Source organism: Ranitomeya imitator, chromosome 5 (assembly GCF_032444005.1).
Source record: "Ranitomeya imitator isolate aRanImi1 chromosome 5, aRanImi1.pri, whole genome shotgun sequence".
NCBI lineage: Eukaryota > Metazoa > Chordata > Amphibia > Anura > Dendrobatidae > Ranitomeya > Ranitomeya imitator.
In genome coordinates, this window is record NC_091286.1 from 134,369,249 (window position 1) to 134,394,949 (window position 25,701).

The following is a 25,701-nucleotide window of genomic DNA, read 5'->3' on the forward strand; positions in this document are numbered from 1 at the left end:
TGATGTGTGTGTTGGTAGAATAAACACAGTGATGTGTGTGGTGGAATAAACACCAGTGATGTGTGTGTGGTGGTAATAAACACAGTGATGTGTGTGTGGTGGAATAAACACCAGTGATGTGTGTGTGGTGGTAATAAACAGTGATGTGTGTGGTGGAATAAACACAGTGATGTGTGTGTGGTGGAATAAACACCAGTGATGTGTGTGGTGGAATAAACACCAGTGATGTGTGTGGTGGAATAAACAGTGATGTGTGTGGTGGAATAAACACCAGTGATGTGTGCATGGTGGAATAAACAGTGATGTGTGTGTGGTGGAATAAACAGTGATGTGTGTGTGGTGGAATAAACACCAGTGATGTGTGTATGGTGGAATAAACACCAGTGATGTGTGTGTGGTGGTATAAACAGTGATGTGTGTGTGGTGGAATAAACACCAGTGATGTGTGTATGGTGGAATAAACACCAGTGATGTGTGTGTGGTGGAATAAACAGTGATGTATGTGTGGTGGAATAAACACCAGTGATGTGTGTATGGTGGAATAAACACCAGTGATGTGTGTGCGTGGTGGAATAAACAGTGATGTGTGTGTGGTGGAATAAACACCAGTGATGTGTGTGTGGTGGAATAAACACCAGTGATGTGTGTATGGTGGAATAAACACCAGTGATGTGTGTGTGTGGTGGAATAAACACCAGTGACGTGTGTGTGTGGTGGAATAAACACTAGTGATGTGTGTGTGTGGTGGAATAAACACTAGTGATGTGTGTGTGTGGTGGAATAAACACTAGTGATGTGTGTGTGGTGGAATAAACACCAGTGATGTGTGTGTGGTGCAATAAACAGTGATGTGTGTGTGGTGGAATAAACACCAGTGATGTGTGTGTGGTGGAATAAACACAGTGATGTGTGTGGTGGAATAAACTGGTGTGGCGACACGCGTAGGGTCTCTGCTCCTCCTGTTGATACCCCCCTTGGCTATGTACAGAGCTTGAACAGCTCCTGGGTTTGCATACTGGTTTCTTGTTATTGGTGATCTGAATCCTCACTCCTCAGCAGATCTTTTTATTTCCCTTACTATGGGAGCTTTTGCAACTTAATGGCACAGGTTATATACCACGTTAGACTAGACCAGTGGAAGCGCTACACAACTAACGTTGCATTATATACAACTCTATACCTTAATGGAGTAGACCTACATGCTATATGTGTGGTTTGGGATCAATCTGATTCACTGTGTATGCTTTATTAAGCTTTTGTCTATGTCTTATGTTATTGCAAAAAGGTTATTTTTTTTTTTTTTTTTTTTTTGGATATCTGCTTATTTGTGTTACATAGGTAATCCTGCTGGTGTGAGGTATTCAGACTGGTGCATTATATATCATGGTCACAACTATACTTCTTAGGTTGTGTTGCTTTACCCTATATTCCAATAGTGCTGTTCATGCAGACATCTTACACTGTACTATATATTATTATTAGCCATTACAGTGTGTTTGGGGAGGGATCGCATCTAGGAGGAGGGTTCTATTATGGGCCATTTGTTCATGTTTCTAGGTCCTATGTGTGACCAATTTTAAATGCTTTAAAATTGTGTGCTCCATGTGGTTGTTTCCTATGTCCATGAGTGTTATTCTAATAAAATTTGTAATTTTCATATTTAATCCATTGCCTTGGGTGATCCCCTTTTATGGTCTATTTCTTGTGTTGTTTTTTCATGGCTTAGTATAGCATAGACCAGGTTGGATCCCCGTTTCCTTTGTGGTGCCCCCGCTCTAGTTATTAGGAATAAACACTAGTGATGTGTGTGTGTGGTGGAATAAACACTAGTGATGTGTGTGTGGTGGAATAAACACCAGTGATGTGTGTGTGGTGGAATAAACACAGTGATGTGTGTGGTGGAATAAACACCAGTGATGTGTGTGTGGTGGAATCGACCAGTGATGTGTGTGTGGTGGAATAAACACTAGTGATGTGTGTGGTGGAATAAACTCCAGTGATGTGTGTGTGGTGGAATAAACTTCAATGATAATATGTGTGGTGGAATAAACACTAGTGGTGTGTGTGCTGGAATAAACTCCAATGACGGGTGGTGGAAAAACACCAGTGATATGTGTGTGGTGGAATGATCTCCAGTGATGTGTGTGGTGGAATAATTATTAGTGATACGTCTGGGGTGGAATAAACTCCTGCGATTGTGTGTGGAGGAATAAGCTCCAGAAATTGTATGAGGTGAAATAAACACTTGTGATACGTGTGCGCTGGAATGAAATCCAGAGATTGTGCGGTGGAGTAAATACGTGATATGTGTCGATTGAAGAAACACCGGTGATGTGTGTGGTGGAATAAGCATTAATTATATTTTTTGTTACATAGTTATTAAGGTTGAAGGAAGACTATATGTCCATCTAGTTCAACCCATAGCCTAACCTAACATGCCCTAACATGTTGATCCAGAGGAAGGCAAAAAAACCCCATGTGCAAAGAGTAAGCTCCACATTGGGGAAAAAAATTCCTTCCCGACTCCACATACGGCAATCAGACTAGTTCCCTGGATCAACGCCCTATCAAGGAATCTAGTGTATATACCCTGTAACATTATACTTTTCCAGAAAGGTATCCAGTCCCCTCTTAAATTTAAGTAATGAATCACTCATTACAACATCATACGGCAGAGAGTTCCATAGTCTCACTGCTCTTACAGTAAAGAATCCGTGTCTGTTATTATGCTTAAACCTTTTTTCCTCCAACCGCAGAGGATGCCCCCTTGTCCCTGTTTCAGGTCTATGATTAAAAAGATCATCAGAAAGGTCTTTGTACTGTCCCCTCATATATTTATACATTAAAATGAGATCACCCCTTAGTCTTCGTTTTTCCAAACTAAATAGCCCCAAGTGTAATAACCTATCTTGGTATTGCAGACCCCCCAGTCCTCTAATAACCTTGGTCGCTCTTCTCTGCACCCGCTCCAGTTCAGCTATGTCTTTCTTATACACCGGAGACCAGAACTGTGCACAGTATTCTAAGTGTGGTCGAACTAGTGACTTGTATAGAGGTAAAATTATATTCTCCTCATGAGCATCTATGCCTCTTTTAATGCATCCCATTATTTTATTTGCCTTTGTAGCAGCTGCCTGACACTGGCCACTGAATTTAAGTTTGTCATCCACCCATACACCCAGGTCTTTTTCATTGACGGTTTTGCCCAGAGTTTTAGAATTAAGCACATAAGTATACATCTTATTACTTCTACCCAAGTGCATGACCTTACATTTATCCCCATTAAAGCTCATTTGCCATTTATCAGCCCAAGCTTCTAGTTTACATAAATCATCCTGTAATATAAAATTGTCCTCCTCTGTATTGATTACCCTGCAGAGTTTAGTGTCATCTGCAAATATTGAAATTCTACTCTGAAGGCCCCCTACAAGGTCATTAATAAATATGTTAAAAAGAAGAGGGCCCAATACTGACCCCTGTGGTACCCCACTGCTAACCGCTACCCTGTCTGAGTGTGCTCCATTAATAACCACCCTTTGTTTCCTATCCCTGAGCCAGCTCTCAACCCACTTGCACATATTTTCCCCTATCCCCATTATTCTCATTTTATGTATCAACCTTTTGTGTGGCACCGTATCAAAAGCTTTTGAAAAGTCCATATACACTACATCCACTGGGTTCCCTTGGTCCAATCCGGAACTTACCTCTTCATAGAAACTGATCAAATTAGTCTGACATGAACGGTCCCTAGTAAACCCGTGCTGATACTGGGTCATGAGGTTATTCCTCTTCAGATACTCCAGTATAGCGTCCCTTAGAATGCCCTCCAGGATTTTACCCACAGTAGAGGTTAAGCTTACTGGCCTATAGTTTCCGAGTTCAGTTTTTGTTCCCTTTTTGAATATTGGCACCACATTTGCTATACGCCAGTCCTGTGGCACAGACCCTGTTATTATGGAGTCTTTAAATATTAAAAATAATGGTCTATCAATGACTGTACTTAATTCCTGCAGTACTCGAGGGTGTATCCCATCCGGGCCCGGAGATTTGTCAATTTTAGTGATTTGTAGACGCCGCCGCACTTCCTGCTGGGTTAAGCAGGTGACATTTAATTGGGAATTTTTATCACTAGACATTTTGTCTGCCATGGGATTTTCTTGTGTAAATACTGATGAAAAAAAGTCATTTAGCATATTGGCTTTTTCCTCATCCTCATCCACCATCTCACCCAGACTATTTTTAAGGGGGCCAACACTATCATTTTTTAGTTTCTTACTATTTATGTAGTTAAAGAATATTTTAGGATTATTTTTACTCTCTCTGGCAATGAGTCTCTCTGTCTCAATCTTTGCTGCCTTGATTTGCTTTTTACAGAATTTATTTAATTTTCTGTATTTATTTAATGCCTCCTCACTACCTACTTCCTTTAATTCTCTAAATGCTTTCTTTTTGTCCCTTATTGCGCCCCTTACAGCTCTATTTAGCCATATTGGTTTCCTCCTATTTCTAGTATGTTTATTCCCATACGGTATATACTGTGCACAGGTCCTATCCAGGATGCTAATAAACGTCTCCCATTTTCTCTGTGTATTTTTGTGTCTCAGGATATCGTCCCAGTTAATTGCACCAAGATCCTCTCTCATCCTTTGGAAATTTGCCCTCCTGAAGTTTAGTGTCCTTGTAACCCCTCTACTACACATCTTTTTAAAGGATACATGAAAACTTATTATTTTGTGATCGCTATTTCCCAAGTAACCCCCAACCCTTATATTTGATATGCGGTCTGGCCTGTTGGTTAATATTAGGTCTAGCAGTGCCCCCCTTCTTGTTGGGTCCTGAACCAGTTGTGAAAGGTAATTGTCTCTCATAATTGTCAAAAACCGATTACCTTTGCTGGAACTGCAGGTTTCTGTTCCCCAATCTATTTCAGGGTAGTTGAAGTCCCCCATAATAATGACTTCTCCTTGAGTCGCAGCTTCATCTATTTGCTTTACGAGGATATTCTCCATTGCTTCCATTATTTTTGGAGATTTATAACAAACCCCTATCAGTAATTTATTATTTTTTCCCCCTCCCCTTATCTCCACCCACAGGGATTCTACATTTTCATTAAATTCACCTATATTATCGCGCAGGATGGGTTTTAAGGATGATTTTACATACAGACACACCCCTCCCCCTCGCTTATCTGTACGGTCATTTCTGAACAGGCTATAGCCCTGCAAGTTAACAGCCCAGTCATGGCTCTCATCCAGCCACGTTTCTGATATCCCCACCATGTCATAATTATGCTCCAACAACATTAGTTCTAATTCGTCCATTTTGTTGGCGAGGCTTCTGGCATTAGTATACATGCACTTTATGTTCCTCTCTGTACTTCTATTTCTTAAATTATTAACTGTTCTGACCCCACCCCCCATGCCACCGCCACCCCCAACTTCCTTATTTGTGCCCAGGACTCTGTCTGCACTATCTTCCCCTCCTATAAAATGAATACCCTCCCCCCCAATTCCTAGTTTAAACACTCCTCCAACCTTCTAGCCATTCTCTCCCCCAGCACAGCTGCACCCTCCCCATTGAGGTGCAGCCCGTCCCTAGCGTAGAGCCTGTAGCCAACTGAGAAGTCGGCCCAGTTCTGCAGGAACCCAAACCCCTCTTTCCTACACCAATTCTTGAGCCACTTATTAACCTCCCTAATCTCCCGTTGCCTCTCTGGCGTGGCACGTGGTACCGGCAGTATTTCGGAAAATACCACGTTGGAGGTCCTTGCTTTCAGCTTGCAGCCTAATTCCCTGAAATCATCTTTAAGGACCTTCCACCTACCTCTAACTTTGTCATTAGTGCCAATGTGCACCATGACCGCTGGGTCCTCACCAGCCCCTCCCAATAATCTGTCCACCCGATCAGCGATGTGTCGGACTCGAGCGCCAGGTAGGCAGCACACCGTTCGACGATCCCTGTCTTTGTGACAGATTGCCCTATCTGTTCCCCTAATAATTGAGTCGCCCACTACCAGCACCTGTCTGGCCTGCCCTGCTCTCCTATTTCCCTCCTTACTGGAGCAGTCACTCCTCCGGCTTTCAGAGGACATGCCTGGCTGCAGCAGTGCTACCCCTGTACTGGCACCCCCCTCATCTGCCAACTTAGCAAACTTATTGGGGTGTTCCAGATCAGGACTAGCCTCCCTGGCACTCTTCCCTCTACCCCGCTTCCTAACTGTCACCCAGCTTGCTACTTCATTGTCCTGCAGCTCCATCCCACCATCCCCCCCCTCATCTGTCCCATTGAGCGTCTGCTCCGTGAGCAGAAGACTCCTCTCCATGTTGTCTATGGATCTCAGTGTTGCCAGCTGCACATTTAGAGTCAGAATCTGGGTTTCCAAATGCACAACGTGCTCACATCTCGCACAGCAGTATGCACCCTCGATCGGCTGCTCAAGGACTGCATACATGTGGCAAGATGTGCACTGGATGGCATTAACAATCGTGGAGCACATTTCCTAATGGGGATTGCACCAGACAGAACAGTTCAATAAAAAAATAAATAAATACAAAGTATTAATAAAAATCAGACAGCAATTCAGTAAATCCTCCCCTGAAAACTCCCTGACTCCAAAGTCACTGAATCACAAGTCACACTTACCGCCGTCCACACTTACACTCAGGCCACACTCAGCTCGCTCACACTCGCTCTGCTGAAGATATATAGAGATTTTTTTTTTATTTTTTTTTTCCTAGTTCCCCTCAACAGCAATCAACCTTGCTGTTCAAATGCACTTCCAAAAAGGACTTGAGCCCCAAACAGCTGCCCCTTATAAACCCTTAACTATGAGCCCCCACCCTAAGTTAACCCTTATGAATATAGCTACCCCCAATTCAGCAACTCACACCAATTCACACAGGTATTTGTTAAAGGCTTTCCAAATACCTCTTCACTGAATCACAAGTCACACTTACCGCCGTCCACACTTACGCTCAGCTCACACTCAGCTCGCTCACACTCGCTCTGCTGAAGATATATAGAGATTTTTTTTTTTTTTTTTTTCCTAGTTCCCCTCAACAGCAATCAACCTTGCTGTTCAAATGCACTTCCAAAAAGGTAGAATAATCCTGAGTTATATGTGTGTTTTGGAATAGATACTAGTGATATGTGTGATATGTGTGGGGTGGAATAAACACCAGTGATGTGTGTGTTGGTAGAATAAACACAGTGATGTGTGTGGTGGATTAAACACCAGTCATGTGTGTGTGGTGGTAATAAACACAGTGATGTGTGTGTGGTGGAATAAACACCAGTGATGTGTGTGTGGTGGTAATAAACAGTGATGTGTGTGGTGGAATAAACACAGTGATGTGTGTGTGGTGGAATAAACACCAGTGATGTGTGTGTTGGAATAAACACCAGTGATGTGTGTGGTGGAATAAACAGTGATGTGTGTGGTGGAATAAACACCAGTGATGTGTGCATGGTGGAATAAACAGTGATGTGTGTGTGGTGGAATAAACAGTGATGTGTGTGTGGTGGAATAAACACCAGTGATGTGTGTATGGTGGAATAAACACCAGTGATGTGTGTGTGGTGGTATAAACAGTGATGTGTGTGTGGTGGAATAAACACCAGTGATGTGTGTATGGTGGAATAAACACCAGTGATGTGTGTGTGGTGGAATAAACAGTGATGTATGTGTGGTGGAATAAACACCAGTGATGTGTGTATGGTGGAATAAACACCAGTGATGTGTGTGCGTGGTGGAATAAACAGTGATGTGTGTGTGGTGGAATAAACACCAGTGATGTGTGTGTGGTGGAATAAACACCAGTGATGTGTGTATGGTGGAATAAACACCAGTGATGTGTGTGTGTGGTGGAATAAACACCAGTGACGTGTGTGTGTGTGGTGGAATAAACACTAGTGATGTGTGTGTGTGGTGGAATAAACACTAGTGATGTGTGTGTGTGGTGGAATAAACACTAGTGATGTGTGTGTGTGGTGGAATAAACACTAGTGATGTGTGTGTGGTGGAATAAACACCAGTGATGTGTGTGTGGTGCAATAAACAGTGATGTGTGTGTGGTGGAATAAACACCAGTGATGTGTGTGTGGTGGAATAAACACAGTGATGTGTGTGGTGGAATAAACACCAGTGATGTGTGTGTGGTGGAATCGACCAGTGATGTGTGTGTGGTGGAATAAACACTAGTGATGTGTGTGGTGGAATAAACTCCAGTGATGTGTGTGTGGTGGAATAAACTTCAATGATAATATGTGTGGTGGAATAAACACTAGTGGTGTGTGTGCTGGAATAAACTCCAATGACGGGTGGTGGAAAAACACCAGTGATATGTGTGTGGTGGAATGATCTCCAGTGATGTGTGTGGTGGAATAATTATTAGTGATACGTCTGGGGTGGAATAAACTCCTGCGATTGTGTGTGGAGGAATAAGCTCCAGAAATTGTATGAGGTGAAATAAACACTTGTGATACGTGTGCGCTGGAATGAAATCCAGAGATTGTGCGGTGGAGTAAATACGTGATATGTGTCGATTGAAGAAACACCGGTGATGTGTGTGGTGGAATAAGCACTAATTATATTTTTTGTGGTAGAATAATCCTGAGTTATATGTGTGTTTTGGAATAGATACTAGTGATATGTGTGATATGTGTGGGGTGGAATAGACGACAGTGATATGTGTGTTGTGGAATAAACACCAGTGATATCTGTGGAGTGGAATAATCTCCAGTGTGATGGAATAAATGTGATAATCTGTGGGGAGCAGTCTGAGCTAATAGTGTGTCAACGTGGGGGTGTAGGAGGGATTTGACCGTCTGCAGTTTTTGCCTTTTAACCAGATACATTTGTAGCAATGTGACAGTCATGACCGTTCTTGGGTGTCCCGGGAACAGAGTCTCTGTCGCTAACGCTAAGGGTGCCCTAGCTCACCCTGTTCCCCATATTACTTCTGATGGTGAAGATGCCAGGGTCATGTACCTTGCCTTAGCTCCTGAATTCGCCCTCACTCTGTACCCTTCCCCCACACAGGGAAGAGGGGAGTAGTAGTGTACCGTAATACACCAAGCAGACTAACAAGGTAATATGAACAGAGATAACGAAAAATCCCAAGCATACAAATATATTCACACATACAACAGAGGAATGCATTGGGGAGTGGAGGTTGGGTTTAAACCAAAGTAGGAAAAGAAATGGAATTATCACACACTCAAAACCTAGCAACAGTCACAGATAAACGCACCAACCGCCTTCTCCAATAACCACCAACAACCACCTCCAGCCATGCAGCAAAAAGCTATCTCTGAAAATGAGTGCTAGCCAGGGCCCTGATTATATAGGAGATGGGAGTGGCTAACAGTGCATGGCTGAGAGCCTTAATGCTCCAGGAGCTCTAAACACAGCAAATTAACCTCTGCACTGCCAAAATAAATTTTCACCATTTAATATGAAGATGAAGTGCTTCTAATCAGTGCAGGAGTAGGAGAAATCAGACGCTGCCGTCTTCTGGCTCCTCTCTGTCGCAGTAAACCTGTGACACTGACTTCTGCATTATCGTGCAGAATTAGTTCTATTTTTGAAAAGTTTAGATAAGACAACACTTATTAGCAACAAATAGATAAATGGCAAAAGTGAGAATAAATTAAAACATAACTTTTAATCGATTAGTTAATATGAGTGCCACCATTACAGTTGTGCTCAAAAGTTTACATACCCCAGCAGAATTTTTGCTTTCTTGGCCTTGACAGCTCTTTGGTCTTCCCCATAGTGGAGTTTGGAGTCAGACTGTTTGAGGGTGTGCACAGGTGTCGTTTTATACTGATAACAAGTTTAAACAGGTGCCATTACTACAGGTAATGAGTGGAGGAAAGAGGAGACTCTTAAAGAAGAAGTTACAGGTCTGTGAGAGCCAGAAATCTTGATTGTTTGTTTCTGACCAAATACTTATTTTCCACCATAATATGCAAATAAAATGTTAAAAAAACAGACAATGTGATTTTCTGGATTTTTTTTTCTCAGTTTGTCTCCCATAGTTGAGGTCTACCTATGATGTAAATTACAGACGCCTCTCATCTTTTTAAGTGGTGGAACTTGCACTATTGCTGACTGACTAAATACTTTTTTGCCCCACTGTATCTATCTGATCTAATACTGGAGATACCAGGGGAGCTGAGATACGAGGCTGCTTGCACTGCTGTCCACCATATATCTATCTGATCTAATACTGGAGATACCAGGGGAGCTGAGATAAGACACTGCTCACACTTCTGTGCACCATATACCTATCTGATCTAATACTGGAGATATCAGGGGAGCTGAGGTAAGAAGAGGCTGCTCATACTGCTGTTTACCATATATTTATCTGATCTAATACTGGAGATACCAGGGGAGCTGAGGTAAGAAGAGGCTGCTCACACTGCTGTCCACCCTGAATACTGAGTAGTAGAGTTGAGCGACCTTGACCTTTTTAGAGTCGAGCCGGGTTTCGCGAAACCCGACTATCTCAAAAGTCGGGTCGAGTGAAATCGGCCGATTATGACGTAAAGTCGGGATCGACCGAAACACGAAACCCAATGCAAGTCAATGGGGCAGCATAGTCGGCAGTGAGTGGGGGCCAGGAAAACACCTAGAGTGCCCATTTTAATGTCAAAACCATCCATTCTTCTTAATGAAGCTTGTCAAGCGTAATTTACCTTATAATAATTGGAAGGCATTTGAAATTGGGGTTCATTTGGCTAAAGTTGTGGTGGGTAGGGCTGGTTCAAGTAATTAGTGGGCCCAGGAAATCTGGACCACGTCACGGCAGTGGAGCAGGGAGAGGTAAGTATTTCAACTTTGCAAGTGCTGTGAACCTGAGCAAGCAGGGGGGGCCCACTCGTTGGCATTGGCACTGGCACAGGGCCCCTCAAAGTACAGCGGTGTGTTTGCACGGCGGGGGCGCCTCCCACCGGCAGCAACACTTTTGCGTACCATGAGAGGCCCTGTGCCAGTGACGTCGCCAACCAGTATTCCTCCCCCCACCTGATGAAGGAACCTGCACTTTCATCTGCACCTTCCTGTTTGTCCCCGTGTAAGGTGGTATGGTATGCGGGAAGGGGGACCTGACTTTCAGCAGGGTCACAATCTTGCAGTGTAGCGTGCACGGGAAATGTTGCGTTATGGGTCAATGTACCAGCAGACTCATCTATCACTGGCTGGGCAATGGGCAGGATGAGGAGGAAACACAGATATAGGCCCAAAGAATAAAGTGGGCTAAATGCAGTTCAAAATTGGTAACACAGGACTAATCAGGGGGCATTGCAGTGGAGGACAACTGGAATGAGAGGCTGACACAGAGAGTAGGCCCAAATCAGTAAGTAGTCGAAATGCAGTTCAAAATTGGCAACAGTAGTAAACAGGCGGCACAGCTTTGTTCAGTGGAGGAGAACAGCAAGGAGTGGCAGACACCGATAGTAGGCCCCAACCCAACTAGTAGGCCAAATGCAGTCTAACATTAACAACTACTTAACGAGCGCCTGAAAACGGAATTTCAGGACAGGAAACCAGGAGAACAGCAAGGAGCGGCAGACACCGATAGTAGGCCCCAAACCAACTAGTACGCCAAATGCAGTTGTTCCGTTTAACCACAATTTAATGAGAGCCTGAAGATAGAAGTTCAGGAAAGGCAACCTGGAGAACACCTTGGAGTGGAACACACCATCTCTCTACACCCCATACCCAATTTGTAGGTCTAATGCAGCGTAGTTTCCAACAACTACTAAACGAGAGCATGATGATCGAAGCATTGGCGAGGAAACCTGGGGAACACCTTGGAGTGGAACACACCATCTCTCTACACCCCATACCCAATTTGTAGGCCTAATGCAGCGTAGTTTCCAACAACTACTAAACGAGAGCATGATGATCGAAGCATTGGCGAGGAAACCTGGGGAACACCTTGGAGTGGAACACACCATCTCTCTACAGTGGAACACACCATCTCTCTACACCCCATACCCAATTTGTAGGCCTAATGCAGCGTAGTTTCCAACAACTACTAAACGAGAGCCGGAAGATCGAAGCTCAGGAAAGGCAACCTGGAGAACACCTTGGAGTGGAACACACCATCTCTCTACACCCCATACCCAATTTGTAGGCCCAATGCAGCGTAGTTTCCAACAACTACTAAACGAGAGCCGGAAGATCGAAGCAATGGAGAGGAAACCTGGGGAACACCTTGGAGTGTAACACACCATCTCTCTACACCCCATACCCAATTTGTAGGCCTAATGCAGCGTAGTTTCCAACAACTACTAAACGAGAGCATGAAGATCGAAGCAATGGAGAGGAAACCTAGGGAACACCTTGGAGTGGAACACACCATCTCTCTACACCCCATACCCAATTTGTAGGCCTAATGCAGCGTAGTTTCCAACAACTACTAAACGAGAGCATGAAGATCGAAGCAATGGAGAGGAAACCTGGGGAACACCTTGGAGTGGAACACACCATCTCTCTACACCCCATACCCAATTTGTAGGCCTAATGCAGCGTAGTTTCCAACAACTACTAAACGAGAGCATGATGATCGAAGCATTGGCGAGGAAACCTGGGGAACACCTTGGAGTGGAACACACCATCTCTCTACAGTGGAACACACCATCTCTCTACACCCCATACCCAATTTGTAGGCCTAATGCAGCGTAGTTTCCAACAACTACTAAACGAGAGCCGGAAGATCGAAGCTCAGGAAAGGCAACCTGGGGAACACCTTGGAGTGGAACACACCATCTCTCTACACCCCATACCCAATTTGTAGGCCCAATGCAGCGTAGTTTCCAACAACTACTAAACGAGAGCCGGAAGATCGAAGCTCAGGAAAGGCAACCTGGGGAACACCTTGGAGTGTAACAAACCCTCTCTCTACACCACGGAAGGGCTGATTCTTAGGAAGGAAGGCTGTCGGAAAGAAGCAGGGCGCGTCCGAGGGTGATTATATTCTTATTAGGTATATACTCACCCTCGGACGCGCCCTGCTTCTTTATTTGTAATGAATGTTTATTTGCAATGTGGTTTTGACTTACTCTATTTTTTTGGTAAATAATGATTTTATTATTTTCATTGTTTTGCATCTTCTTGGCAATAATATAAAGAAGACGCGACAGGACAACACTCGGTGGATGCCATATCTGTGTTTAAAATTGAAAAAACCTTTCAGTTAACTACTTGCAGGAGAAAGTTATTGTAGCTGGTGGCCATTTTTAGTACTGTACCAGATTTTTGTTGTATGTGTTTGTTTTTAATGTTAAAATGTCTGCATTTGATATCTCTCCAGTATTTTCTTTTTTATAAGCAAAATACTTATTTTTATATTTTCTGATGTTGGTTCCAGGGGTACACGGGCAGCAGTGGTGTGGTCAGTGGAGGCCTAGTGGAAGGAGTGACCGCAGACAGGCATCGAAGGCCTAAAATAATAACACATGGCTGTAGGCAATTTTAAATTGGTTCCAGGGGTACACGGGCAGCAGTGGTGTGGTCAGTGGAGGCCTAGTGGAAGGAGTGACCGCAGACAGGCATCGAAGGCCTAAAATAATAACACATGGCTGTAGGCAATTTTAAATTGGTTCCAGGGGTACACGGGCAGCAGTGGTGTGGTCAGTGGAGGCCTAGTGGAAGGAGTGACCGCAGACAGGCATCGAAGGCCTAAAATAATAACACATGGCTGTAGGCAATTTTAAATTGGTTCCAGGGGTACACGGGCAGCAGTGGTGTGGTCAGTGGAGGCCTAGTGGAAGGAGTGACCGCAGACAGGCATCGAAGGCCTAAAATAATAACACATGGCTGTAGGCAATTTTAAATTGGTTCCAGGGGTACACGGGCAGCAGTGGTGTGGTCAGTGGAGGCCTAGTGGAAGGAGTGACCGCAGACAGGCATCGAAGGCCTAAAATAATAACACATGGCTGTAGGCAATTTTAAATTGGTTCCAGGGGTACACGGGCAGCAGTGGTGTGGTCAGTGGAGGCCTAGTGGAAGGAGTGACCGCAGACAGGCATCGAAGGCCTAAAATAATAACACATGGCTGTAGGCAATTTTAAATTGGTTCCAGGGGTACACGGGCAGCAGTGGTGTGGTCAGTGGAGGCCTAGTGGAAGGAGTGACCGCAGACAGGCATCGAAGGCCTAAAATAATAACACATGGCTGTAGGCAATTTTAAATTGGTTCCAGGGGTACACGGGCAGCAGTGGTGTGGTCAGTGGAGGCCTAGTGGAAGGAGTGACCGCAGACAGGCATCGAAGGCCTAAAATAATAACACATGGCTGTAGGCAATTTTAAATTGGTTCCAGGGGTACACGGGCAGCAGTGGTGTGGTCAGTGGAGGCCTAGTGGAAGGAGTGACCGCAGACAGGCATCGAAGGCCTAAAATAATAACACATGGCTGTAGGCAATTTTAAATTGGTTCCAGGGGTACACGGGCAGCAGTGGTGTGGTCAGTGGAGGCCTAGTGGAAGGAGTGACCGCAGACAGGCATCGAAGGCCTAAAATAATAACACATGGCTGTAGGCAATTTTAAATTGGTTCCAGGGGTACACGGGCAGCAGTGGTGTGGTCAGTGGAGGCCTAGTGGAAGGAGTGACCGCAGACAGGCATCGAAGGCCTAAAATAATAACACATGGCTGTAGGCAATTTTAAATTGGTTCCAGGGGTACACGGGCAGCAGTGGTGTGGTCAGTGGAGGCCTAGTGGAAGGAGTGACCGCAGACAGGCATCGAAGGCCTAAAATAATAACACATGGCTGTAGGCAATTTTAAATTGGTTCCAGGGGTACACGGGCAGCAGTGGTGTGGTCAGTGGAGGCCTAGTGGAAGGAGTGACCGCAGACAGGCATCGAAGGCCTAAAATAATAACACATGGCTGTAGGCAATTTTAAATTGGTTCCAGGGGTACACGGGCAGCAGTGGTGTGGTCAGTGGAGGCCTAGTGGAAGGAGTGACCGCAGACAGGCATCGAAGGCCTAAAATAATAACACATGGCTGTAGGCAATTTTAAATTGGTTCCAGGGGTACACGGGCAGCAGTGGTGTGGTCAGTGGAGGCCTAGTGGAAGGAGTGACCGCAGACAGGCATCGAAGGCCTAAAATAATAACACATGGCTGTAGGCAATTTTAAATTGGTTCCAGGGGTACACGGGCAGCAGTGGTGTGGTCAGTGGAGGCCTAGTGGAAGGAGTGACCGCAGACAGGCATCGAAGGCCTAAAATAATAACACATGGCTGTAGGCAATTTTAAATTGGTTCCAGGGGTACACGGGCAGCAGTGGTGTGGTCAGTGGAGGCCTAGTGGAAGGAGTGACCGCAGACAGGCATCGAAGGCCTAAAATAATAACACATGGCTGTAGGCAATTTTAAATTGGTTCCAGGGGTACACGGGCAGCAGTGGTGTGGTCAGTGGAGGCCTAGTGGAAGGAGTGACCGCAGACAGGCATCGAAGGCCTAAAATAATAACACATGGCTGTAGGCAATTTTAAATTGGTTCCAGGGGTACACGGGCAGCAGTGGTGTGGTCAGTGGAGGCCTAGTGGAAGGAGGGACCACAGACAGGCATCGAAGGCGTAACATAACAAAAATGTCAATACAATGGTATTGTCAGTGGCAGGCATTGAAGGATGTCAGCGCATAGACTAAACATTGGTGGAGCTGTGAGATAATTTTGCAAGTGGTAGAGCACTGTTTGAGCTGGGGGGGGAACTGTCTTGTGGCCGGCGGTACAGGCCCAGGGCCCCTCATATTATAACGGTGTGTCTGACGTTGGGTGCGCACCACCACCGCCAGAGACACTTTATTGTACTAGGAGGGACCGAGTGGCAGTGCCGTCGACCAAAAGCGGGCTCACCCACCTCTTCAGACAAACTGCACTCTCACGGGTGCTGTCGCCAAGTGTCGATACCACGACCCCGTGTGGGGAGTTTGGCCATTTAGTGAGGTGTAAACATGTCGTATGCTGGACAATCAGGTGCAGAAAATTACGAGATTGGAAAAGGCATTCAGAATAGTCCACAGGCAAGACCTTTTCATAGGAAAGCTAGGTGTCAGCCGGGCAAGGTGGGGCAAAAGATTTCGAAATCCAGTTGTGGTTCATTTTAATGAAGGTTAGATCATCTACATTTTGGGTAGCCAGACGAGTCCTTTTTTCTGTTAGTATTGAACCTGCAGCACTGAATACTCTTTCTGATAGGACACTAGCTGCCGGGCAAGCAAGCTCCTGCAATGCATATTCTGCCAATTCTGGCCAGGTGTCTAATTTTGATGCCCAGTAATCAAATGGGAATGACGGTTGAGGGAGAACATCGATAAGGGATGAAAAATAGTTTGTAACCATACTGGACAAATGTTGTCTCCTGTCACTTTGAATTGATGCTGCAGTACCTGTCCTGTCTGCGGTCATAGCAAAATCACTCCACAACCTGGTCAGAAAACCCCTCTGGCCAACGCCACTTCTGATTTCTGCCCCTCTAACTCCTCTGGTCTGCTGGCCCCTGCAGCTCGTGTGAGAACGATCACGGGCGCTGTGTGCAGGGAATGCCAGAAGCAAACGGTCAACAAGAGTTGATTGTTTGGTTGCTAATATTAGTTCCAAGTTCTCATGTGGCATTATATTTTGCAATTTGCCTTTATAGCGAGGATCAAGGAGGCAGGCCAACCAGTAATCGTCATCATTCATCATTTTAGTTATGCGTGTGTCCCTTTTGAGGATACGCAAGGCATAATCCGCCATGTGGGCCAAAGTTCCAGTTCTCAAATCTGCGGTTGTGCTTGGTTGAGGGGCAGTTTCAGGCAAATCCACGTCACTTGTGTCCCTCAAAAAACCAGAACCCGGCCTTGCCGCGCCACCAATTTCCAGTGGCCCCGGAAAAGCTTCCTCATTAAAAATATAATCATCCCCATCATCCTCCTCGTCCTCCTCCTCTTCGCCCGCTACCTCGTCCTGTACACTGCCCTGGCCAGACAATGGCTGACTGTCATCAAGGCTTTCCTCTTCCTCTGGTGCAGACGCCTGATCCTTTATGTGCGTCAAACTTTGCATCAGCAGACGCATTAGGGGGATGCTCATGCTCATTATGGCGTTGTCTGCACTAACCAGCCGTGTGCATTCCTCAAAACACTGAAGGACTTGACACATGTCTTGAATCTTCGACCACTGCACACCTGACAACTCCATGTCTGCCATCCTACTGCCTGCCCGTGTATGTGTATCCTCCCACAAAAACATAACAGCCCGCCTCTGTTCACACAGTCTCTGAAGCATGTGCAGTGTTGAGTTCCACCTTGTTGCAACGTCTATGATTAGGCGATGCTGGGGAAGGTTCAAAGAACGCTGATAGGTCTGCATACGGCTGGAGTGTACGGGCGAACGGCGGATATGTGAGCAAAGTCCACGCACTTTGAGGAGCAGGTCGGATAACCCCGGATAACTTTTCAGGAAGCACTGCACCACCAGGTTTAAGGTGTGAGCCAGGCAAGGAATGTGTTTCAGTTGGGAAAGGGAGATGGCAGCCATGAAATTCCTTCCGTTATCACTCACTACCTTGCCTGCCTCAAGATCTACAGTGCCCAGCCACGACTGCGTTTCTTTCTGCAAGAACTCGGACAGAACTTCCGCGGTGTGTCTGTTGTCGCCCAAACACTTCATAGCCAATACAGCCTGCTGACGTTTGCCAGTAGCTGCCCCATAATGGGAGACCTGGTGTGCAACAGTGGCAGCTGCGGATGGAGTGGTTGTGCGACTGCGGTCTGTGGACGAGCTCTCGCTTCTGCAGGAGGACGAAGAGGAGGAGGAGGGGGTGCGAACGGCTACAGCCAATTGTTTCCTAGACCGTGGGCTAGGCAGAACTGTCCCAAACTTGCTGTCCCCTGTGGACCCTGCATCCACCACATTTACCCAGTGTGCCGTGATGGACACGTAACGTCCCTGGCCATGCCTACTGGTCCATGCATCTGTTGTCAGGTGCACCTTTGTGCTCACAGATTGCCTGAGTGCATGGACGATGCGCTCTTTAACATGCTGGTGGAGGGCTGGGATGGCTTTTCTGGAAAAAAAGTGTCGACTGGGTAGCTCGTAGCGTGGTACAGCGTAGTTCATCAGGGCTTTGAAAGCTTCGCTTTCAACTAACCGGTAGGGCATCATCTCTAACGAGATTAATCTAGCTATGTGTGCATTCAAACCCTGTGTACGCGGATGCGAGGCTAAGTACTTCCTTTTTCTAACCATAGTCTCATGTAGGGTGAGCTGGACTGGAGAGCTGGAGATCGTGGAACTAGCGGGGGTGCCGGTGGACATGGCAGACTGAGAGACGGTGGGAGATGGTATTGTTGCCGCCGGTGCCCTAGATGCAGTGTTTCCTACTACGAAACTGGTGATTCCCTGACCCTGACTGCTTTGGCCTGGCAAAGAAACCTGCACAGATACTGCAGGTGGTGCGGAAAATGGTGGCCCTACACTGCCGGAAGGGATGTTGCGTTGCTGACTAGCTTCATTGGCCGAGGGTGCTACAACCTTAAGGGACGTTTGGTAGTTAGTCCAGGCTTGCAAATGCATGGTGGTTAAATGTCTATGCATGCAACTTGTATTGAGACTTTTCAGATTCTGTCCTCTGCTTAAGGTAGTTGAACATTTTTGACAGATGACTTTGCGCTGATCAATTGGATGTTGTTTAAAAAAATGCCAGACTGCACTCTTTCTAGCATCGGATACCTTTTCAGGCATTGCAGACTGAGCTTTAACCGGATGGCCACGCTGTCCTCCAACAGGTTTTGGCTTTGCCACGCGTTTTGGGCAAGATACGGGCCCGGCAGATGGAACCTGTTGCGATGTTGATGCCTGCTGCGGCCCCTCCTCCTCCGCTTCAGAACTGCTGCCGCCTGCACCCTGTTCCCCCAATGGCTGCCAATCGGGGTCAAGAACTGGGTCATCTATTGCCTCTTCTTGTAGCTCGTGTGCAACTTCGTCTGTGTCACCGTGTCGGTCGGTGGTATAGCGTTCGTGATGGGGCAACATAGTCTCATCAGGGTCTGATTCTTGATCAGCACCCTGCGAGGGCAATGTTGTGGTCTGAGTCAAAGGACCAGCATAGTAGTCTGGCTGTGGCTGTGCATCAGTGCACTCCATGTCAGATTCAACTTGTAATGGGCATGGACTGTTAGCTGCTTCACTTTCTAAGCCAGGGACGGTATGTGTAAAGAGCTCCATGGAGTAACCCGTTGTGTCGCCTGCTGCATTCTTCTCTGTTGTTGTTTTTGCTGAAGAGGACAAGGAAGCGACTTGTCCCTGACCGTGAACATCCACTAACGACGCGCTGCTTTGACATTTACCAGTTTCACGAGAGGAGGCAAAAGAGCTAGAGGCTGAGTCAGCAAGATAAGCCAAAACTTGCTCTTGCTGCTCCGGCTTTAAAAGCGGTTTTCCTACTCCCAGAAAAGGGAGCGTTCGAGGCCTTGTGTAGCCTGACGACGAACCTGGCTCCACAGCTCCAGACTTAGGTGCAATATTTTTTTTCCCACGACCAGCTGATGCTCCACCACTACCACTACCCTCATTACCAGCTGACAATGAACGCCCCCGGCCACGACCTCTTCCACCATACTTCCTCATTGTTTTAAAAACGTAAACAAACTAACGGTATTTGTTGCTGTCACACAAATTACACGGTGAGCTATAACTTCAGTATGATTTAGCTACCCCTTTACAGGTGAGTGAGACCACAACGAAAATCAGGCACAATGTTACACACTCTGTTGTTGGTGGCAACAAATGAGAGAGATGCCACACACGCAGGACTGTCACTGAAGCACAAATGTAAATATTAATCTCCCACTGATTTGATTTTTTTTTTTTTTTAAGGGAGACTTTAGGAAAAAAAAATAATAGAATAAAATGATTTTTTCAGGAAGAATTTAGAAACCAAATAAAATAAAATGATTTTTTCAGGGAGAATTTAGAAAACAAATAAAACAAAAAAAGCCTTTCTATGGCCCACTGAGTGAGAGATGACGCACACAGGAGTCAGGAGTGGCACACAAGCCCAGAGGCCAATATTTATCTCCCACTGATTGATGTAGTGATTTTTTCAGGTAGATTTTGGAACCCAAATCAAGCTAAAAAAAATAATAGGCTTTCTATGGCCCACAATTGGAGAGAGAGAGAGAGATGGCACACCCAGGAGTCAAGACTGGCACACAAGCAGAAAGGGCAATATTAATCTCCCACTGATTTGTTTTTTTTTTTTTTTTTTTCAGGGAGACTTTAGGAAAAAAAAATAGAATAAAATGATTTTTTCAGGAAGAATTTAGAAACCAAATAAAATAAAATGATTTTTTCAGGGAGAATTTAGAAAACAAATAAAACAAAAAAAGCCTTTCTATGGCCCACTGAGTGAGAGATGACGCACACAGGAGTCAGGAGTGGCACACAAGCCCAGAGGCCAATATTTATCTCCCACTGATTGATGTAGTGATTTTTTCAGGTAGATTTTGGAACCCAAATCAAGCTAAAAAAAAATAATAGGCTTTCTATGGCCCACAATTGGAGAGAGAGAGAGAGATGGCACACCCAGGAGTCAAGACTGGCACACAAGCAGAAAGGGCAATATTAATCTCCCACTGATTTGTTTTTTTTTTTTTTTTTTTCAGGGAGACTTTAGGAAAAAAAATAGAATAAAATGATTTTTTCAGGAAGAATTTAGAAACCAAATAAAATAAAATGATTTTTTCAGGGAGAATTTAGAAAACAAATAAAACAAAAAAAGGCTTTCTATGGCCCACTGAGTGAGAGATGACGCACACAGGAGTCAGGAGTAACACACAAGCCCAGAGGCCAATATTTAGCTCCCACTGATTGATGTAGTGATTTTTTCAGGTAGATTTTGGAACCCAAATCAAGCTAAAAAAATAATAGGCTTTCTATGGCCCACAATTGGAGAGAGAGAGAGAGATGGCACACCCAGGAGTCAAGACTGGCACACAAGCAGAAAGGGCAATATTAATCTCCCACTGATTTGTTTTTTTTTTTTTTTTTTTTTCAGGGAGACTTTAGGAAAAAAAAATAATAGAATAAAATGATTTTTTCAGGAAGAATTTAGAAACCAAATAAAATAAAATGATTTTTTCAGGGAGAATTTAGAAAACAAATAAAACAAAAAAAGGCTTTCTATGGCCCACTGAGTGAGAGATGACGCACACAGGAGTCAGGAGTGGCACACAAGCCCAGAGGCCAATATTTATCTCCCACTTTTTTTTTTTTGTTCCAGGGAAAATTTATAAACCCAATAAAAAAAATAATAAATAGGCTTTCTATGGCCCACTATCTGAGAGACAGAGAGAGATGGCACGCTTAGGACTGGCACACAAGCCCAAAGGCCAATATTAATCTCCCTTTTTTTTTTAAGGGAGAATTTATAAAACCAAAAAAAAATAAATAAATAGGCTTTCTATGGCCCACTATTTGTGAGAGAGATGGCACGCTCAGGACTGGCACACAAGCCCAGAGGCCAATATTAATCTCCCACTTTTTTTTTTTTTTCCAGGGAAAATTTATAAACCCAATAAAAAAAAAAATAAATAAATAGGCTTTCTATGGCCCACTATCTGAGAGAGAGAGATGGCACGCTTAGGACTGGCACACAAGCCCAAAGGCCAATATTAATCTCCCACTGATTGATTTATTGATTTTTTCAGGTAGAATTTAGAACCCAAATAAAGCAAAAAAAAAAAAAAATGGGCTTTCTATGGCCCACTGAGTGAGTGATGATGCACACAGGAGTCAGGAGTGGCACACAAGCCCTGAGGCCAATATTTTTCTCCCACTGATTGATGTAGTGATTTTTTCAGGTACATTTTAGAACCCAAATCAAGCAAAAAAATAAATAGGCTTTCTATGGCCCACTGAGTGAGTGATGATGCACACAGGAGTCAAGAGTGGCACACAAGCCCTGAGGCCAATATTTTTCTCCCACTGATTGATGTAGTGATTTTTTCAGGTAGATTTTATAACCCAAATCAAGCAAAAAAATAAATAGGCTTTCTATGGCCCACTGAGTGAGAGATGACACAGACAGGGATGGCACTCTAGCAGAAATGTCAATCTTAATCTCCCACAAAAAAAAAAAAAAAAAACAGGGACTGTCCTTCAATTACTATCTCCCTGCAGTAATCTCAGCCAGGTATGGCAGGCAGCAATAAGGAGTGGACTGATGCACAAATTAAATAAAAAGTGTGTACAAACAAAAAAGATAGCTGTGCAGAAAGGAAGGAACAAGAGGATTTGTGCTTTGAAAAAAGGAGTTGGTTTGCACAGCGGCATACACATAGCAATGCAGCTATCAGGGAGCCTTCTAGGGCAGCCCAATGAGCTACAGCGCTGAGGGGGAAAAAAAAATGTAGCTTCCACTGTCCCTGCACACCGAAGGTGGTGTTGGGCAGTGGAAATCGCTACAGCACAAGCGGTTTGGTGGTTAATGGACCCTGCCTAACGCTATCCCTGCTTCTGACGAAGCGGCAGCAACCTCTCCCTAAGCTCAGATCAGCAGCAGTAACATGGCGGTCGGCGGGAACTCCCCTTTATAGCCCCTGTGACGCCGCAGACAGCAAGCCAATCACTGCAATGCCCTTCTCTAAGATGGTGGGGACCAGGACCTATGTCATCACGCTGCCCACACTCTGCGTTTACCTTCATTGGCTGAGAAATGGTGCTTTTCGCGTCATTGAAACGCGACTTTGGCGCGAAAGTCGCGTACCGCATGGCCGACCCCGCACAGGGGTCGGATCGGGTTTCATGAAACCCGACTTTGCCAAAAGTTGGCGACTTTTGAAAATGAACGACCCGTTTCGCTCAACCCTACTGAGTAGATGTTGTGACCTGGAGATAATCTATACCACATACAGTCAATCTCCTGGTCACAGCAGTGGAGCTCCTACTGCACATGCTCACTGGCACTTGTCCTAATAGTATTCTAGGACAGGTTTCTGTCAGCATGACAAATCAGCGATGTTAGTATATTATAGTGATTAGCTTCCTGGACAAAGTAAAAAACTTTCCCCTCTCCGATGCATATTTTGCATCTTTTATGCCCAATTTCACATTGGCAATGTAAAATGCAGTGGATTTTTGGTATAAAGTGGTTCTATCCCTCAAGAACCACTTTAAAGGGGTTGTCCAAAACCAAAAGTAATTATAAAACTAAATGTCTATCTATTTAATGTAAGAATCTAATCCCTTTTTCAATATACTTCAATTGAAATGTCCCTACCACTTGCTCTTTACCTCTAACTTCCTGTATGTTTTTTTATGTTTCATTAGAGAATTTTCAGTGCATGCTGGGATACTCAAATGGGACATCCACTGCTCTAAATTCCTTTGAATGTGCAGTGACATTAACGTCCCTCTCCAGATTATTAAATTAAATACACTGTTTTCCAAATTATTATGCAAATTAGATTTAAATGTCATAAAGATATAATTCTTTGTTTTTCAAATAAACTCATGGATGATATTGTGTCTCAATGATCTTTGGATCACTAAAATAAATCTCAGACACTTGTGGTAATTACTGTGCTGGATGTGCCCAATTAAAGGAAAAAGGAAGGTAGTCAGCTCACCAGAGTATGGGCTATTCCTCATCTGTTCCTGCACGGAAAAAGGTTGAGCAGCCAGTCCATGAGAAAAGGGTAAGATAAATCCAGCAGGAATGTAGATTAAAATTCAGTATTTTATTTATCCATTTTAAAATTGCTTGTCATTCTTATGGTAAACCACATAAAAATTATTGATGTTTTACTGCATTGCACACATGTAGCAGCATTTATCCAACGCGTTTCGACTATTGTCTTAATTGTGGCATCATGCCATGATTAAGACGATAGTCGAAACCCGTTGGATAAATACTGCTATATGTGCGTTATGCAGTAAAACGTCAATAATTTTTATGTGGTTTACCATAAGAATGACAAGCAATTTTAAAATGGATAAACAAAAAACTGAATTTTTATGTACATTCCTGCTGGATTCATATTATCCTTTTCTCGTGGACCAGTTAAAGGAAAACAATTGAAGAATAACATTCCACATTATTAAACAAGCCACAGATTTTAAGCAATGTGGGAAAGGAAAAGGATCTGTCTGCTGCCGAAAAGCAATAAGTAATGCAATGCCTTTGACAAGATATGAAAGCATTAGATAATTCATGAAAAACGTACAAGCGATCGTCATACTGTGAAGAGATTTGTGGCTGATGCAGAGCACAAATGGGTTCGTGCAGATAAAGGCATAATGAGGAAGGTTTCTGCCAGACAAATTACCGTATATACTCGAGTATAAGCCGACCCGAGTATAAGCCGACCCCCCTAATTTTGCCACAAAAAACTGGGAAAACTTATTGACTCGAGTATAAGCCTAGGGTGGAAATGCAGCATTTACCGGTGAATTTCAAAAATAAAAATAGATCATTATTTCCCCATAGCTGTGCCATATAGTGCTCTGCACCGTTCATATTTCCCCATAGGTGTGAACCATATAGTGCTCTGCACCGTTCATTGTGCCCCATAGATGTGCCATATACGGTGCTCTGCACCGTTCACTGTGCCCCATAGCTGTGCCATATACGGTGCTCTGCACCGTTCACTGTGCCCCATAGCTGTGCTGTGCCATATACGGTGCTCTGCACCGTTCACTGTGCCCCATACATAGCTGTGCTGTGCCATATACGGTGCTCTGCACCGTTCACTGTGCCCCATACATAGCTGTGCTGTGCCATATACGGTGCTCTGCACCGTTCACTGTGCCCCATAGCTGTGCTGTGCCATATACGGTGCTCTGCACCGTTCACTGTGCCCCATAGCTGTGCTGTGCCATATACGGTGCTCTGCACCGTTCACTGTGCCCCATAGCTGTGCTGTGCCATATACGGTGCTCTGCACCGTTCACTGTGCCCCATAGCTGTGCTGTGCCATATACGGTGCTCTGCACCGTTCACTGTGCCCCATAGCTGTGCTGTGCCATATACGGTGCTCTGCACCGTTCACTGTGCCCCATAGCTGTGCTGTGCCATATACGGTGCTCTGCACCGTTCACTGTGCCCCATAGATGTTCCACATAAATTTGTGCCGCCGCTGCCGCAATAAAGAAAAAAAAACACATACTCACCTCCCTTGATTGCAGCTCCCGGCGTCTCGTTCCGGCGCCTCCATCTTCCCGGCGTCTCTGCTCTGACTGATCAGGCAGAGGGCGCCGCGCACACTGTATGCGTCATCGCGCCCTCTGCCTGAACAGTCAGAGAGCAGAGACGCCGGGAAGATGGAGGCGCCGGCCGGGAAGATGGATCGGCGCCCGGCGGCTGGAACGAGGACAGGTGAATATGCTATACTTACCTAGTCCTGGCGATCCTCGCGCTGTCCCCTCCTGTCTTCGGTGCCGCAGCTTCTTTCTCTATCAGCGGTCACCGGCACCGCTGATTAGAGAAATGAATAAGCGGCTCCGCCCCTATGGGAGGTGGAGCCGCTTATTCATTTCTGTAATGAGCGGTCCCACGTGACCGCTGAAGAGAGGAAGAAACTGCAGCGCCGAAGCCCGTGGGACGGCAGGGACAGCGCGAGGATCGCTGGGACTAGGTAAGTATACCTCAGCGCCCTCACCCCCTCACCTGCCGACCCCACCGCTACCGTGACTCGAG